The following is an 18405-nucleotide window of genomic DNA, read 5'->3' as shown; positions in this document are numbered from 1 at the left end:
TTTGGCCAAGCTCCTCCTCCTATTTGTGGTGTACGTCTTGATGTTGTTCCACAAATGGAGTGACCTACAGTTTCAAGCCGACTCCAAACGGCAGATATTTTTATGAGAAGCTTTTTCATGGCAGAAATACACTCGGAGGTTTGCCATTGCCTCCCAAGGGGCGACCGCTATTAGAAAAATGTTTTTCTTAATTTTGGTGTTTTCACCGAGATTCGAACCGACGTGACGTTCTCTCTGTGAATTCCGAATGGTAGTCACGCACCAACCCATTCGGCAACGGCGGCTTTAACATAGCCCCACAAAAAATAATCTAAAGGCGTTATATCGCACGATCTGGGTGGCCAATTGACATGTTCCGAACGTGAAATAAAATGTTCACCAAACTCGCCTCTCAACAAGTCCATTGTTACGCGTGCTGTGTGGCATATGGCAGCGTCTTGCTGAAACCACATGTCATGCAAGTCAAGCTCTTACATTTTGGGCAAAAAAAAGTTGGATATCATTTCACGGTAGCGCTCACCATTCACAGTTACATTACGATTCGCAGCATCTTTGAAGAAGTACGGTCCAATGATACCTCCAGCCCATAAACCGCACCAAACTGTGACCTTTTCTGGATACATTGGTAGCTCTTGCAATTCTTCTGGCTGATCTTCACTCCAAAATCGACAATTCTGTTTATTTACGTACCCATTGATCCAAAAATGAGCTTCGTCGCTGAACACAATACAATTCTTGCACCAGCTGTATTTTGAAAGGCTTCATACCTAAATCCTTTCTCAAAATTGTCCACGTTGTTGAGTAACAGAGGCCCAATTGCTGCGAACGGCGACGAATCAATAATTGATGGTTATCATTAACACTGGTCGATACAGCTGCGATATTTTCTTCAGTTCGCACTATACGTACCTGTGTTGGTGGTTTGGTGTCCAATAATGTAAATTTGGTTCTAAATTTAGTCACAATAGCTCGAATAGCCGCCTCAGTGGGTCGATTAAACTGGCCATAAAATGGAAGAAGCGCGCGATAAACTTTCTTAAAAGAACACGCATTTTTATAATAAAATTCAATGATTTGCAAGCGTTGTTCGTTTGTAAGACGATTCATGGTTAAATTATAGACCAAACTGAAGATGTTTGACAGTGAAACAAAACACAAAACGTGCGTCAGCTGTTTAAATCAACTATTTAAAAAGATAATAGCTAAAAAATCACCCGTTATTTCCTGTAATGTTAACCAGGCCTCCTAGCCGTGTAATAAAAAAAATTTAACATTTGAGTTAAAAATGTGGATTTTAGTTTTTTCCGTAAGGTGTTTAGAGTAAAATACGTTTTTAAGCATTGCAAAAGCTGTCTTTGCTTTGTTTAATTTAGCTGACATAACGGCTAAGTCCTCAAATACGTTTTCAAGCATTGCAAAGACTGTCCTTGCTTTATTTATTTTAGCTGACATATCGGCTAGGTCCTCACCATCTGTAGTAATTTGGTGGATTGGGATTTGAAATTGTTAACTTGAGAAAGTGTGATGTCGTCAGCATAATCTACGAGTATATCGCTTAAGTGCGCCGCAGTAAGGGGGTTCCACACGATACCTCTTCTAGGATTTTTGTCAATTGCGTTGTATAAAATTTCGTCAGTCACAATCAGGAACAGTAGGGGGAAATATACATCCTTGCCTGACACCCGTATAACTTTATATTTAAAGCTGAAATCTTATGCTTTAATGCGGCCACCCTAGCCGAATGGTTTGGGGTGTGACTACCATTCGGGCGTGTGTAGGTTCGAATCTCCGTGTTTTTTCTAATAGCTGTCATCTGTTAGCTGGTTAAAGAGAAAATTCTTCTTATCGGAACCATTGAACTTTATTAGGACCTTTACGAATCTGAATATAGCCTAATACATAGCGTCCCAAAAGAGTATAAAAAGCTACTCTCACTAAAGCACAAATTACCAAAATTAATCTACCAACAAAAGATAAAACTTTCGATAAGGAGATAATATAGTAAATTGCATGGATCAGTTGAAACGCAAAGTTTCGGTGGACGAAAGTCAAAGAAATTTAAATTTACCAATTTCCTTCTTCAGAATTGGAAACTACCTTCCGTGCCATTGTAATCAAACAATTGAGTTCGTACTGAGCAATGACTGCGAATACTGAACTTTACTGATTTACCTATTGACATTAACGACCCGAGTAATCACGCAATTTCGTCTTCCATTATTATCTTCTCTAATTTAAATTAATTAATCTTTTAATTACCTTTTCTAAATTTGATAACAAAAAAATTTTAGCAAATGCAACTGGTGACAACAAGCAGAATGACGAGCGGGAAGAAACGAAGTACAAAACATTTGCCAGATTAGGATCTAGTGGGAATGTCTTCTAAATACATACAAAAAATATTAAACATAGTAAAGACTGATGCATGATTAAAGGTGGAGAATTTCTTCTTGTTGTACAATTCTAATTGTTACAAAAAATGGAAGTAAATCGTTCAATCTTATTACAATCACCACATAATTTGTGAAAATATTGAACTTTTCTTATCTTTTTGTGCAATAAAACATGCAACATTTTCGTGGGGCGTATGACAAAATTTTTGTGCTGATATCATATAAATAGGCATTTTTTTCAAGAACAGGAAACGCTATCACTGTGGTGAATCTTTAATCAAAAAAATTTGGCATTTATATATATATATATTGTATATAATTGGCTCTTACATCCTTTATTCGGTGTTTGATTAAGTTCCTCCTCCTCTTGATGTTCCATAAAAAGGGGGACCTACAATTTTGTGCCGACATGGTTTTTTATGAGGAGATTTTTCCAGTCGGCTGCGTTTAATTCAACTTGATTCTGCCGGAAAAGAAAATTAAATTTGCACTGAAAAACTGATTTCTTGTGTTTTAAAATTGGACTAGCTAATCAGATAGGAAAACCGCCTGAGAAGTCGGCTAAAATAGGTCAAGCCCATACAGTACTATTTGAAAAGAAGAATAATGGTATATTAATTTTAATAGACGTTATACCCAACGTATACGTAACTGAAACTGTTAATTTCAAAATGTCATAACTTTTTTTTAAAAAATCGTACAATAATTTAAAAAAATGGGTTTTAAAGCTAAAGAGTTGTACTATGCGACCTTTTCGTCGAAAATTGAAAAAAAAAAATTTTCTATCCCAAAAAAAATTATCAAAAATGGCTAAAATGGCCATTTTTTGACCTTTTAGGCTTCATTTACCAAAAATCCTGACGTGATGGAGCATTTTGAACGTCAGATTCGTTTTCAGCGCATAAAAAACTACAAGAAACAAGTACAGCCATTCTAGAAACTCACCCTCGCAGGACTGTGTAATTTATGTCTTTGTGGGTGTGTGTGATCTTTTATTCACAAGCCTTTGTGCAGATGTTGTGACTTTGGCGAATTGACGATCAAAAATTGCAGTGAACGCTCGTTATTCGGTCGCCAAGTGTTGTAAATCTATTTATTATTGCTTCTCTTGTTGTAGTTTAGCTTTTCTTGCATTTCTTTTGATGTTTGTATTTTTTTATTGCTTCTATTCAGTTCTTTTTTACTTTTGTCGCAGTGTTTTTCTTTTTTTTTTTTTGTTGTTCACCATTGACTATTTTTAAAAGAAGATTTAATAGATAGAAAAAAATGCTCAAAGTCATCAGAGCGCTAAAAATGAAATTGTTGATACAATCACGTTTCAAATAAATATGATTATAAATTTGTGTGTTTATACATATGCATACATTAGGGTGTAGAAAAATGTTTCGACCAACCTTTTGGTACTTTTCGGTTCCTACAGATAATTATAAGAGCAAGCGAAGAAGAAACTTTAGATCGGAAATGAGTTTCTAGCCCGTGCATTTTTAAAAGAAAAATTTACCTTTTCACAAACAATTTTTTTTATTAATTAATTTAATTTTTTTACTTCATTTCATAATTTTTTTCTCTTCATTTAATTTATTTCAAGTATAAAGCATAATAATAGTTGTACACACTTTTTAAAGTTTATATGAGCTTAAATTGCTAAAGAGAATTAAATAAATTAAAAAATTGTGTTCCCAAATTCATAAAACGCATGCTTTGACACCGAAAACTTGAGTGAAATCTAACTCGAGCATACATCTAAGTGCAGCAAAGTAAGTAATAGGCGAAAGTTACAACTATTGAATACAAAGTTCCTATAGTTTAGATAATTGATTGACTAAATTAATTTTCATATTTACCACGGGAAAATACGTTTTTTTACCGTTTTTGCCTTTAAAATCTGGCCTACTTTCAATGCACGGCAATTTAGACCTATATTCTAACCTTGCCACCATAACTCCATTCCGCTTCCTATCCACAGCACGTCGCGAAACATTGGTTAGCAACGGAATTTTCGGATCATGTAAAGACGGAACAGCACAACTTAAATATTCTAACAAATGCTCATAAGGAATATTTCACGTGCATGGTATCTCTGATGCAATAATGTCGTTATTCAAATTGACCGTGTCTACTTATTGGGTACCGTGGGTTAATTTAAGAGCAACTTAGAAAAAAGTGTGTAGTTCTTCAAAATTTCCCGCTTACTGAATAAATAAATAACTCTTAAGTCATTCGATACACCAAAAGCAACAAGATTTTGAGACAGCATATAATAAATATAAGCACGTCAATTTCAACAAGTTTTTACTGATTAAATACAAAAAAAACCAAGAATTTTGTTCTACAAAGTTTGCCATCGGAAGAAAAACTGTGAGAGTAACTTGGACTGTAACGTCATAGGCGACTTGAGAGCTCAATTGCGCCCCCTCATTGCACATGTGATCTTACGCTCTTAAAATCAGTCGTTGATCTAGCCATAGATGACTAGATGCAAAATTCTCTCAATTTATGTTAGAGCGCACCCAGGAGCTCGGTTGAGTAATTGGCAGCACTGGCCATTCCTGTCCTGATGAACAGCTAACAGACGAAATGCAAGCTGCTATAAGTAAGTAGCCACAAATACCTGGCGGGAACCGTTCGGTTTTACGTTAATGTTACCATATATATACATATCTACACATTTTGCTGGAATTAATTTTCAAATACGACAGGAAAATAAAAATGAAGAAGGTAAATACTACAGTTATTGCAAGGTTGATGTTTTAAGCTAATAAATTATGTTTTCAACAAGAAAAATAAAGGAATAAGTGGGCGCGAGGATGTGTCCGTAAACAGTGAGTTTATAACTTCCCAAGTATGAAGAAGGAGATATTTGAATTGGGATCTCTTTAATCTGTGATATTTTACAAAAAGTTTCTTTTTCTAATAAGTTATTTTTATTTATTTGTGTGTGGTTTTACAAATTTGTTCTTCTCAGCCATTTTTTGTTTAATATTCAAAAATTTCAATGTTTTATATTGTACATTTTTATTATTATGTTTTTCGCCTTCATTACGTTTGTCTTATAAAGTGTGATAATTTCATTTAGATCTTAATTTTTTTTATTTTTGCTCATTTATGTATTTTATTCTTACTATGCTTATTTTCATTGAATTTTTGTTATTTTCATATGCATGTGTGGCGTGATGGTGTGGAAACTGTAAAGTTACCATTTTTTCCAATTTACACAATTCAAACACCAGGTGTGGCTTCACTGGCTAAGGTTATAAAAATGAACATTTTGACAGCGCCAATACACCATGTTCAAAACTAGAATTTTACACTACAGTGCTTAACTTTTTCCTAAAGTTGCAGAACAAAAGCAAACGCAAAAAGACAAAAAGGAAAAAAACAGACCAATAAAAAAAAATGAACTTTGTGAAAATTTCTTAATATTACTTTTTTTCATTTTAAAATTCACAAGCTCAAAACTCACTTCCGATCTGTGGTTTCTTTCACAGTTTGTTTACAAATTATCTGTAGAATTCGAAAATAACCTACGATTCAGACAAAAAAAAATCGGTTCACCCTAATATACATGTAGAATCGGTTTGGCTTTATTGCAATTCGGGTTACCTCGCCATTATAGTTGCGATTATAAGGTATTTTCAGTTTCACCACCCTAACAACAGTTAAAACTGGCCACAAGCAGGATACAATTCCCAACGATTTGTTGCAGTTGGAAGAAAATCCAGGGTATATGGCGAAGTGCGGGCACAAATGCAAAGTAATTGGAAATTTTCATTTACCTGGGATTTGTTGCTAGTTTGTGGCGCAGTTTGTGGATTTTCTCATTTTTTTACTGACTGTCATCGAGATAAGAGTAAGCGGAAAAATGACAAGTGTAAATAATAAACTTTTAGAAGATATTATAGAATGTTTCAAAAATGAGCTATCATTACGACAAATAAAAAGTGAATTATTCAAAACACGTTTTTTCTTTTTTTCTTAATACACATTTAAATAACTGCAGAGAAATCGCGTCATTCGCTTTTTTGTTTCGCATGCTAACAGTACGACGATCGCAAAGAAAACGAAGATGATATCGTCCGAACACGGAAACTTTGTATTTGAAAGAATGAAAGCGGCTCTAAAGCTTCCGTACTGCAAATCTCAAAAATTTTACGAATACGCTGTGCGTGAAAACTATTGGGTAATCTAGGGCACAAATGATGTTCTTGCTTCCCTAGGGTGTAATTAAAGTACAGTGAAAAAGGGTTAAAGCGGTAGAAATAAGTCGTTTTAAGAAATTTAATAATTGCAACTAGTGTATCTACACTAGGTAAATTGAATTAGGTATATATATATAATTGGCGCTTACAACCTTTTTGGGTGTTTGGCCGAGCTCCTCCTCCTATTTGTGGTGTGCGTCTTGATGTTGTTCCACAAATGGAGTGACCTACAGTTTCAAGCCGACTCCAAACGGCAGATATTTTTATGAGAAGCTTTTTCATGGCAGAAATACACTCGGAGGTTTGCCATTGCATGCCGAGGGGCGACCGCTATCAGAAAAATGTTTTTATTAATTTTGCTTTCACCGAGATTCGAACCAACGTTCTCTCTGTGAACTCCGAATTGGTAATCACGCACCAACTCATTCGGCTACGGCGGCCACCAATTGATTTAGGTATTCAGGGAAAAAAAGGCAAAAATAAACAATAAAAATTTTAACATTTATATGTATTATGCAAATAAGAGAAAAGATATACTGCAACTGTCGCCTTCGGCTGGGTGAAGAAAAATTACTATCCACTTCGATATTACATTGCCTGTGTGGGTTTTGGTTTTTAGAACGGCGCGGTGGCAACAACATTAAAGTCAAGAGAGAGCGCTACAGAGCCAAATCGCAAGAATATGTGTTCGATCGAGATAAAATGTCTACTTCTCCCAATCATTTCAATCAAGAATTTTACCTGCATATTTGAAGAGAAATTCACTGAGTAGACCTAGACCTAGATCAAATAAAAACGAGGGGAAAAGAAATTTAAATAAAACAACAATATTGTGAAATATTAATTTGATTCTCACTTTATTTTAAAGTTACAGTCATGCTGACAGTGCGTCAAGCGGTTGGCAATAGTTTCTCGAAAGTTTCTCTTGGCTTGTCAATATAGACTAGTGACTTGACGTAGCTAATCGAGGGGTGTCAAGTCGCACTATTGTGGCAGCCGAGAGTAGACCAAGTATACAATATCTCTCCTTCAACCAATCAAAAGCTTTGCGTCACTTTTATGGCATGTAGCGGGGTCTTGGTGGCACGGCAGCTCGCCAATGGCGCTTCTTGGCATAGCAGCTAAGCCAAAAATGGGTCTCGTCCGAAAAAAGGATTTTATTGCCAACATCCGGATATCTGTATTTACAACTGAGGCGGAATTTCGCTAATATTTTTTTAGAATTTCCACGCATTCGGCAAGCGAGAAACGATGTGTGAGGACATGGAAAACCTTACTAAATATTTTAATTTTTTATTTGATGTTGTCCCACAAATGGGATTCCTATATTCCGATAGTTTGGCATTCCCTGCCTAGAGATGACCACCGTTAGAAAAACACGGAGTGAACTCAGAAAATGCTGGTAATAATTAACCCCCAAACACTTTAGGGCAAAGCGGCCGCCTACAATGGGTTACAATAAGTATAGATGCAAATGCACTCTTGTGGCCACATAATTAAGTCACTTCATCTTTTTACAAAATTCGTAGTACTTTTCATGTAACATTTTTTTTTCGTTAATTTTTTATAATGTTATAGGTCTTTGTACATTTAACAAAAAACGTATAAATGAAAGTTTTAAACTTTATATTATACTTATATAAAATTAAAAAAATTTAACAAATTACAAAAGTTTTAAACTTTGGAATTCAAATTTTAAAAAACTTCTGGGTATGTATTTATATGCCATTAAATTTTAGTATAATAAAATGAACGTTTGAAAATCCATCGCAAAAAAACACCAAAGAAAATCGAATTTCCTGGAACAAATTTTAAATTAGAATTCTCAGAAAAACTTCAGGTACGCTCCCTTAAAACCCAATAAAATGTACGTTTACAAACGCATCGCGTTCACTTTCGTCATGTTTTTTTCTTTTTGCATACCTACAATATTGAATTTTTTTCCCATATAAAAGACTTTCGAGCATGCGCCCACAAGTGGTTACGTATGTAACTACTAGGATAGTCTTGTGAATTTTTTCCCATGGGAATCCAGTGGTAATTTTCAAAGAGTTGGCGGTACGGGTAAATATTAAAAAAAATTAACATATTTGCATATTTTTTTGCCAAAGAACCAATTTAGAACTTAGCATCTAGAAGAATTTGTTTGTTCGGCCATCCTAATGTGTATATATACATACATATGTATTATATATTTTCTCGGCATTTGTAAACGCTTGTGAATATTTCCGCTCTGCCAAGTGAGAACAATCACATTAGCAGCATTTCAATAAGATTAACTTGAGCAAATCACCACTGACAGCATGACAAAGTATCTGCGTTGATGGCAGATTTTTGAGTAGGTTAAATTTGTTATTCTAGCAAACGTATTGTTTAGACAAAGATTTTTGCTGATTTCGAAGGAAAAAATACTAAAATAAAATGGACGGAAATTTAAATAAATACACGCTCTATCTGCCACATTCAGCGAGGTAAAATGTGAAATTAAATATATGAATTTATATTGGTTTATTTTTGTCCGGAAAGAAGTAAATTTTTATGAATTGTGATTTCTGTAATGATAATTGCGAATACGCGGCGCAGTGACGATGTAGTGATGAGCTGTTGTGTCCTGCACGTACATCGAAATAGTGCAGTGATTAAAGATCAAGCGGCTCAGTTGGCTATGCCATCCCAAACGAATTGGCTTAAACACTTCACCTCTGAAAACATGCGATGCGGTACTTGCTCGCGGCGGAAATATAATAATATTTTATTTTAACACTTTGAAAATAGTTTTTTGCCTGAAAAATATTAAATCTGGCTAATCCGAGAACGATTAAGGAGATGAAAACATAATCTCTTTGTGCTATTCTGGAAATCGATTTCAATAAATGTTTACAGATTTGGAAAAACTACAGGCTTAAATATTATATATTGTATCGGAGGGTGGTCACACATTGAAGGTTATGATATAGATTTAAAAGAATAAATAGGGATTGTAGGGATAGGGATACTTTTTGTAATGAAGCTATTTTTTTTAATCATGTATTGGGTATGAGAATAAGTTTCCGCCCTCGTAAAAGAGGTGTCGCTGCTGATACTATTTTCGTGTCCACTTTAGTAATATACTGGTGATTTGAAGATGTATGTGTGTGGTCTCAATCGCAGTAGTTGACATTCGTTTGAAGCGTAAAGATCTCTTTTTATCTGACGCCAAAAGTGTCTACGTTCGTCCCGAAAAAACAGCATTTGCGGCAAGTCATGCTTCATTATTACCTTTTAAAGAAAAGTGCAGCTGAAACGTGTCGTATATTGATCAATATTTACGCTCGGTAATCACGCTCCATCAAATACAACTTGTAAAGAGTGGCTTCGATGTATCCAAAGTGGCAATTTCGACATGAGTGATAAAGATCGCGTCCCAGGATAGCTGGTTGTGGGCTTGGTTTGGAATCCGCCACTAAAAAATCCCCCCAATGAAAAGATATACAATGCCTCGGATGGGAACTTCCTATACTGATGACGACCCCTGAAAACGAAATAAGGAATACGATTTGTGAGCATGCACCTGGAAATTCCGGTCCCTTAATGAGGAAGGTGTCTCTGCCCGGCTGGTTGATATCCCCGTGAGAGTAAAGGCTGACATTACTGCCATTCAAGAAATGCGATGGACGGGGCAGGGCAAGGAAAACATCGGACCTTGCGACGTCTACTACAACTGCCATGTAAAGGAGCGCAAATTCGGTGTTGGATTTGTTGTGGGAGAGAGACTTCGTCGCCAAGCGTCTCGCAATAATGCCCACCCAAGCGCGTTTTTTTAACATCTTGCTCATTTGCACCCACGCCCTAACGGAAGAGAAAAACGATGCGACCAAAGATTTCTTCTATGAGCGCCTGGAACGTTCCTATGAGCGCTGCATCCGCCACGACATAAAAATCGTGCTTGGCGACTTCAACGCCAGGGTAAGCAAGAAGGGAATGTTTGGTCCAACAGTCGGAAAATTCAGCCTGCACAACGAAACATACGGTAACGAATAGAATAGAACTGTTAAATAGTGATAGCTGCGCATGCCACAGATAATGTGAAGATCCCGATACCCCAATCGTTGATGACGGAATTGTCGTTCCGCTACCCGACCATGACGAGGTGAGAATAGCGATAACGTGGCTAAGGAACAACAAAGGCGCGGGCGCCGACAGACTACCAGCTGAACTATTCAAACATGGCGGCGAGGAGCTGATAAGGTGCATGCATCAGCTTCTATGCAAAATATGGTCGGATGAAAGCATTCCTGCCGATTGGAACTTAAGTGTGCTCTGCCCAATCATTAAGAAGGGCGATCCTACAAGCTGTGCCAATTACCGCGGGATTAGTCTTCTAAATATCGCCTATAAGGTTCTGGCGAGCATATTGTGTGAAAGGCTAAAGCCCACCGTCAACCAACTGATTGGACCCTACCAGTGTGGCTGTAGGCCTGAAAAGTCTACCATCGCAATACGCCAAATCTTGGAAAAGACCCATGAAAAGGAGAATCAACACATACCATCTTTTCGTCGATTTCAAAGCTGCATTCGACAGTACGAAAAGGATGCCGCGATGTTTGAATTTGGTATCCCCGCAAAACTAATACAGCTCAATACGAGCAGCGCCGTCAGAATTGGGAAGAACCTCTCCGAGCCGTTTGATACCAAAAGAGGTTTTAGAGAGGGTGACCCGCTGTCGGGTGACTTCTTTAACCTGTTGCTGAAGAGGATCGCACGAGCAGCAGAACTTAATCGCTCAGGCACAATATTCTATAAAAGCGTACAATGGTTGGCGTATGCCGATGATATTGGTATCATCGGCCTTAACAACCGCGCTGATAGTTCTGCCTTCTCCAAACTGGATAAAGAGGCAAAGCGAATGGGTCTGGTGGTGAACGAGGACAAAACGAAGTACCTCCTGTCATCAAACAAACAGTCGGCGCACTTGAGTATCGGCACGCACCTACGTCACTGTTGACAGTTATAATTTCGACGTTGTAAAAGACTTCGTTTATTTAGGAACCAGCATTAACACCGATAATAATGTCAACCTTGAAATCCAACGTAGAATCTCTCTTGCCAACAAGTGCTACTTTGGACTAAGTAAGCAACTGAGTAGTAAAGTCCTCTCTCGACGAACAAAACTAACACTCTACAAGCCTCTCAGCATGCCCGTGGACGCGTGCAGAAGCGTGGACGATGACAACATCCGACGAAGCGACGCTTGGAGTGTTTGAGAGAAAGATTCTGTGTAAGATTTTTGGGCCTTTGCACGTTGGCAACGGCGAATATCGCAGGCGATGGAGCGATGCGCTGCGCATAAAGATCCAGCGGCTACGCTGACTGGGTCATGTCGTCCGAATGGATACACACGCTCCGGCTCTGAAAGTATTCGATGCGGTACCAGCTGGTTGTCTGCGTTGGAAAGATCAGGTGAAGAAGGTCTTGGCTTCACTTGGTGTGTCAAACTGGTGCCGGTTAGCACAAGAAAGAAACGACTGGCGCGCTTTGTTAAACTCGGTCAAAATCGCGTAAGCGGTTATCGCACCAATTAAGAAGAAGAGATTCAATTATAAAAGGTTAGGTAAGTAATAAAAAGGGAGCTTCGACACTTTCTTATAAAGGGCTGTATTTATGAAGGATCCTCTTTTCCCCTAAAAGTAGTACAAAAGAACGAATAGTAGCTAATTAGTACTGAAATAGAAAAATTAAATAAAAATTAATTAAGCTACATTAAAACAAAACAACAAAAAAATTATTGTTTACTTTTAATGGAAATGTAATGTATATTTGGAATTTTTTCGATACACATCTAACAACACAAAAGCACGTAAAATTTAGTGATATTACAAAGGTGTTTTAAGTTAGTTCGTAGTTGTATAAAAACTTTTCTGAATTTACTGGATTGCTTCCGAAAATTTGCCAAATTTGTAGTAAGAGTTGAGAGGAACCCAAATTCGATCAAACTCTTGATTGTTGTCGGGATCAATGGGTGCCTAATGGAAAATTTGCCAAATTTGTAGTAAGAGTTGAGAGGAACCCAAATTCGATCAAACTCTTGCTCGTTGTCGGGATCAATGGGTCCCTAATGGAACGTTTTAATTATATTATAAAAGAAGCTTAACTAGTAAAAAAATAAGCTTATATATAGATTTCCGAAAGCTTTTTTTATTTTTTTCAGAAAATAGTAAGAAGTTTCGTTCGTTCAGAATTATGAAAAAAAACAACGAGCAGAAGTCATTTATAAAAATCATATTATTCAAATAATAAGGATATTAAATAAACAATTTTGTAAAACCATTCAGAAGTATTTAATACGGACCGAAAAATAATTTTAAAATATGAAGAATACAAAGAAGCTGCCCGTGATGATGTGTTAAAAACGACTGGCAGAATTTTTGTGAAACATTTTGCCTCTCTAAACTCTCAATAGATGGGTATTTTTGCGCCTTTTGTAGTAAAGAGCAAAAAATACTAATGGCAGAGGAATATAACGGAATAAAATGTACCACAAAACTATTTGCCATACAATTATATTATGAATCTGATAAAAACCCAAAACTCAAAATTCAACTTAAATGATAAAAACAAGACAAAACAGAAAATGTGTAAGGATAAATGCGTTCAAAATCAAAAGTCTATATTCATGTAATTGATTACACTCACGTGCGCCTGTTCGTATAGTATTTGGAGCACTGCGCTTTCGCGTCTATGAACACGTGCAAATAAAAAACTTTTAAAAACAACTTAGTTAGAAGTATCCCATTAGAACTCACTGGTTGGTCGATTGGTCCCAATAATGGAAAAAACTTTTGTTATCATTGATGTCTCATGTCCACAGTGGGCACTCCCGTTCTTGCAAAGTGGCCAAAAATTAAGTCGATTCGTGGCGCAACTCATAAGAATAATATAAAGCTTCAAAATCTTCAAAAAAATGAGCGGCTTTCTATTTGTGCACCCAATGTACAATATATATGTATACGGGTATGTATATATACGGTATACCATATGTAAACGAGCCAGTTTTTTGAAATATTGCATGCCAAAAAGATGCAGTTTATTTTTTCGTTTTTTGTGTAAAATAAATATGGATATTTTTGAAAACTACATTTATATATATACTAAGGGGAATACTATTAAGCAGCAGTTTGCTTGTTTATTTTTTTTTTCTCTTAAATGAGCTTATAGAAACATGCATACACATGTGGATATTTACTCGTATTCTTTTTCGTTTTTTGCAGGTGTCACATTGGCAACGAATTCACTTAGGAACCACCCGCCCCAAATGACTCATTCTATGAGTAATTCCTAAAATTCACAAAGCGAAAACATGAAATAATCTGTAAGTTAAACAATACAAGTATATCGCTCATTTACTGCAAGAGGGTCATAATCCAAAATACCAAAATATTGAGTAAAACGACTTTAAAGTTTTCGACTAAGAAAAAATGCCTAACTAAGGAAAAATGAAAGACACATTTTCATTTAATCAGTTAACAGATAACGCGGAGTTTTTTAAGCAGAATAAAAGGGAACCTTCTCATCATTATTTAATCATTATTATCTCTATTTTTATCCTCTGAATGGCAGTTATTTGATAAACATCGAAAGAAGCCTACAAGAATTTAAGAACAAATTGCGATTTATGAAATTTTAATTTTTAACTACGATCCTGCTAAACCGAGAGCCGCTGTGGTCCTGTGGCTTCCGCCAACAATTAATACGAGTACGCCACTATCAGGCTTTGTGGCGAGCCCGCTATCCAAGATGTAATTCACGCTAGCTCCAGTTTGACAATAGTGCAGTACGAGCAGCTCCTCCAAATCATTATACTATGATAGAAGCTAGTGGGTAAACGCCTTTAATCATAACGGGTAACTTTAACGCCAGGGCAACAATATGGGGCAGCAAACGCACAAATAAAATAGCAGAAATGAGTTTTGAAACATTCACTCTACTCCACTTTACTATTGCAAATAGCGGTTCAACTTATACCTACCGGATGATGATTCAAAAATAATCCAATAAATTGCTTGAGATACAATGGAAACCTTGCTTCAAATATTTTGAGAAAATTACCTGATCTAGAAAAACTGAAAACAGAAATAATGTGTATGTGCCTTTTTGTCTTATAACAGAGAATTATGTAGTGGAAATCGTTACTGTCACACCCTTTTGCAAAATGTTTCAATTGCAGAATCAATCAAATCAAATTCAAATAAGTTCAGAATCAAATGAATCATTTGTTAGACTAAAAGTGGCGGCTCAAAATGTTGACTGTTTGTCAGTATAATCCCCAGGAATCAAATGAAATGTTGAAAAAAGTTTTCAACTTATTTCCAAGGTGCTGCCCAATAGTGCATTTATTGAAAAAGAAAAGTTTTGACAAAATAAGTTTTCGTCGCATATGGTTGTCTAGAAGCCAATGCGAGTAACAATATGGTGTAGATCTTGGAATGATGGCAGTATAATTGATGTTTTTCGAAAAAACTGCTGATAATTTCTAGTATATGGGATAAAATTGAATATCAACTCTATGTATTTATTTATTTAGTTTCAGCGAGATGCCGCGTTACTAGGTACACAATAAGTTTCAGTATAGTCGCCCTGAAATCAATACATTTTTTCCAATAAGATTCCAATTTCTGAATTTCATTACTGAACTAAGAATCTGGAAGGGCAGCAAAAACGCTTTCCTCATCTTTTGATGAAAAACGCTTTCCATGCATGCATTTGTTTTAGATCTAGAAACAAACAGAAGTCGCTAGGGGCCAACGCTCCAACAATTCGAACTTTATTTCATGAGTTTAGCATCTGTGAAAGTGCTATCGTGACACGGCGCATTGTCCTGATAAAAAATAATTTGTTTCTTGTTCAAACTGGGTCTTTTTTCACGAATTTTTTTCCTTTAGCTAGTCTAAAAGTCACAATTTATTGTTTTGCCAGTTTGCAAGTAATCCATAAACTAAGTTTCTTTCACATCCGAAAAAACTGATGCTAACGTCTTCTTCGCCGATTTCTAGACACGAACTCGTTTCGAAGCCGAAGAACCAGGTGCACACCACTTTTAGCCTCTTCTTTTGATTTAGGATCATGGTGAAAGACCCAAGTCTCATCCATAGTGATAAATCCACGCACAAAATCCTTTATCCTTTCGAAAACTCTGTAAATGTTTCTGAATGTTGTTTGCGAATGCGGGACCCATTGTGCACACAGCTTTCTGAAACCCAATACTTCAGTAAAAATATTGTTTTCATTGCCCAATTAGATGCCTAGGCCTTCTACTAAATCTCTTTCAGTCTTTCGACGATATCCTGTATTTTTTCTACGATTTCTGGCATTGTTGCTGTTTTTGGATGCCCTTGACGTGGATCGTCTTCAAGACTTGTTCGACCACGTTTAAATTCAACAACCCATTTTTCTACTATTCTTATACTATTGAGTACACACTTTCACCATTCGTTCATAAATTTCCTTTGCATTTAAACCTTTAAATTTTTAAAAATTCAATTACAGCACGATACTTGATTTTTCTCATTGCAGAAAATACTGTGGCACGTCGATACTAAATGGCTTGTAAACAAAGAATGAATGGACAGATTTAAATGAAAATGAATGTGTGGACGAACATAACAAAAAAAATTAGGCTAGTAGCAACGCCCTCTCTTATCGAACCGCAAAGCTTCCAGAAGTCCTTAAAAATTCTTTAATCATTTTATTGGCATAAGTTGTAAATAAATATTACTTCGCGCATACAAAACTGATAAGTCGAGACTATTTTCCAGAAACCTGAAGCTTCGAATATATAAAAAAGTCGTAAGACCCCTTACTCTCATACGATTACGAAGTTTGGGTGCTGAAATCAAATGAAGTTTGTTTCGAAAAAAATATTACTTTCTCAAAATGTATGGTCCTGCACGACTACAAAGATGATACCTACCGTATTCAGTACAATAATGAGTTAGACATACTTATCAGAGGTGCAAATGTTATCAGATAAGTTGAAGCACAAATAATTCGATGGGACGATCACACTCTGCGCATGAGCAACGAAAGAACTGTAAAAAAATCTTAGAAACAAATACACAAGGCGACACAAGAAGAAGTCGGCCGAGGAAAATATGGAGAGATTACATAGAAGAAGACATAAGAACTATGGGCATATTTGATGTTAAAAGATTAGCTGAAGACTGTTTGACGTGGAGAATAATTGTAGGAGGGAAGTAATGATTCACCCGGAACTGGGACGCTATTATTACAGCATACACAACTGTAATGCTATCCGTGGTTCATATTCAACTCAAAAGACCTCTTGATTCGCTTTTGGGTAGCGAGGAGCTGCGAATGGCGCCAGCTTAGCCTGAGATTCGAGATGAAACTCGTTTGCGGCTTTATTTAAGTATTTGAGATTGTTTTTATTTTCATGACTCTTCTTAGCGCACCCTCCTAAGCGCCTTATCCCAATTTTATTGAACCTTGTGTGTGCACTAACATTTCATAAGCAATTTGAGAGATGTAACGATTTGTTCCGCTAATGAAATGATGAACAAAAAACGCAGCTTATAGGAGGGTAGAAAGTTGGCATAATATTTGTGTTGGAAAATTGATGAAATAAATTAAGTCAAATTTTAGCTTTAATTTTTGAAATTTCCACCCCAAACTAGTATTATAAGTATGCATGGCATGTTTTATCTACGAGATGTTACAGAATAATTAATATAACTTTTTCACCCTCAAAGTCTCACAAAAGTTTTAATTTTACTTTATTTTGCATTTGCTTTACATACATTTTATGATTAATTCTGGTTAGACACCAAACGCCACAAAATGTGCGCATGGGCAGACAAGCACGGCAATCAAAAATAAAACCCTTAGATCTTAAACTCAAAGGTATATTCTGATGCATTGTCAGGTAGTTGGACGCTCCAATGACGACAATGGTTCTTCGCTACCAAGCCGTCTCTGTACCTATTTCGCTCAGCCTATTATCGTTGAATTAATTCTCATGACCAACAGGCTGAGGTATGAATTTTAGTCACTTCTTACTTACCGCGAGCAAATTCTAACCCCCTCACTCACTAAAGGTCATCGACATTTGCACTAAAAATATGTTTCGAAGTATTGATTATTTAAATGTGGTGTTTATTCCTGTGACCAAAGCAAAAAACTGCCTAAGTCGACTTTAGAGTAAAAAACAGAACTCTGTTGTATTCTATTTTTTACTAACAAAAGTTTATATTTAGGTAATGTTCCTACCACACTGATAAAAACAAAAAGTCTAAAAGCTTGGGTGGTGGCCAAATAAGACTCGCATTTGTCTAAGATAAATATATATGGATATAAAGTGCTTCTTTTGACTTAGTCGTTTATTTCTTGCAGCCAAAAAATTAGTGATTGTTTTATACTTAGAACTTTATGTGCTGTTTATCTCAATAAAAATTTATGTGCATGCAAAGAACTTATTAAAAAAAATATAAAATTATTCTTAAAAAGAAACGATAAAAGTTTAGTCAAACGTTTTCGCATTTAGATATTCTATAGCTTATTTTGGAGATTTTACAGAAAAAGCTTTCCAACTGTTTGCAAATGAAATATTAATAAAAACAAAAAGCTCACTCACAAATACTTAAAGCACTGGCAGCATAGTCAACAGTATCGCGATAATTAAAAATTGTCAATTTTTATTAGTAGTATTCGCAATGTGGAGTGTTTGAAGTATTTGAGATTGGTATTTTTCAGCTAAAGCAAACATATTTTCCACAAGCGTATTGAATTTAACTACGCAGACCAAACTACGAATTTTCAAT

At 36.0% G+C, this 18405-nt stretch overlaps 1 long non-coding RNA gene across 1 annotated transcript; it reads left to right on the top strand.

The window, feature by feature from the left end:
* Positions 1–8904: 8904 nt before the first annotated feature.
* LOC128855078 (uncharacterized) lies at positions 8905–18017 on the top strand. Its single transcript, XR_008453688.1, has 3 exons — positions 8905–9063; positions 13840–13940; positions 16142–18017. It is a non-coding gene; the product is annotated as an uncharacterized LOC128855078 (long non-coding RNA).
* The last annotated feature ends 388 nt before the right edge of the window (positions 18018–18405 follow it).

This window comes from Anastrepha ludens, chromosome 2 (genome assembly GCF_028408465.1).
Source record: "Anastrepha ludens isolate Willacy chromosome 2, idAnaLude1.1, whole genome shotgun sequence".
NCBI classification, from domain to species: domain Eukaryota; kingdom Metazoa; phylum Arthropoda; class Insecta; order Diptera; family Tephritidae; genus Anastrepha; species Anastrepha ludens.
This window is presented reverse-complemented; position numbering and strand designations above follow the sequence as displayed.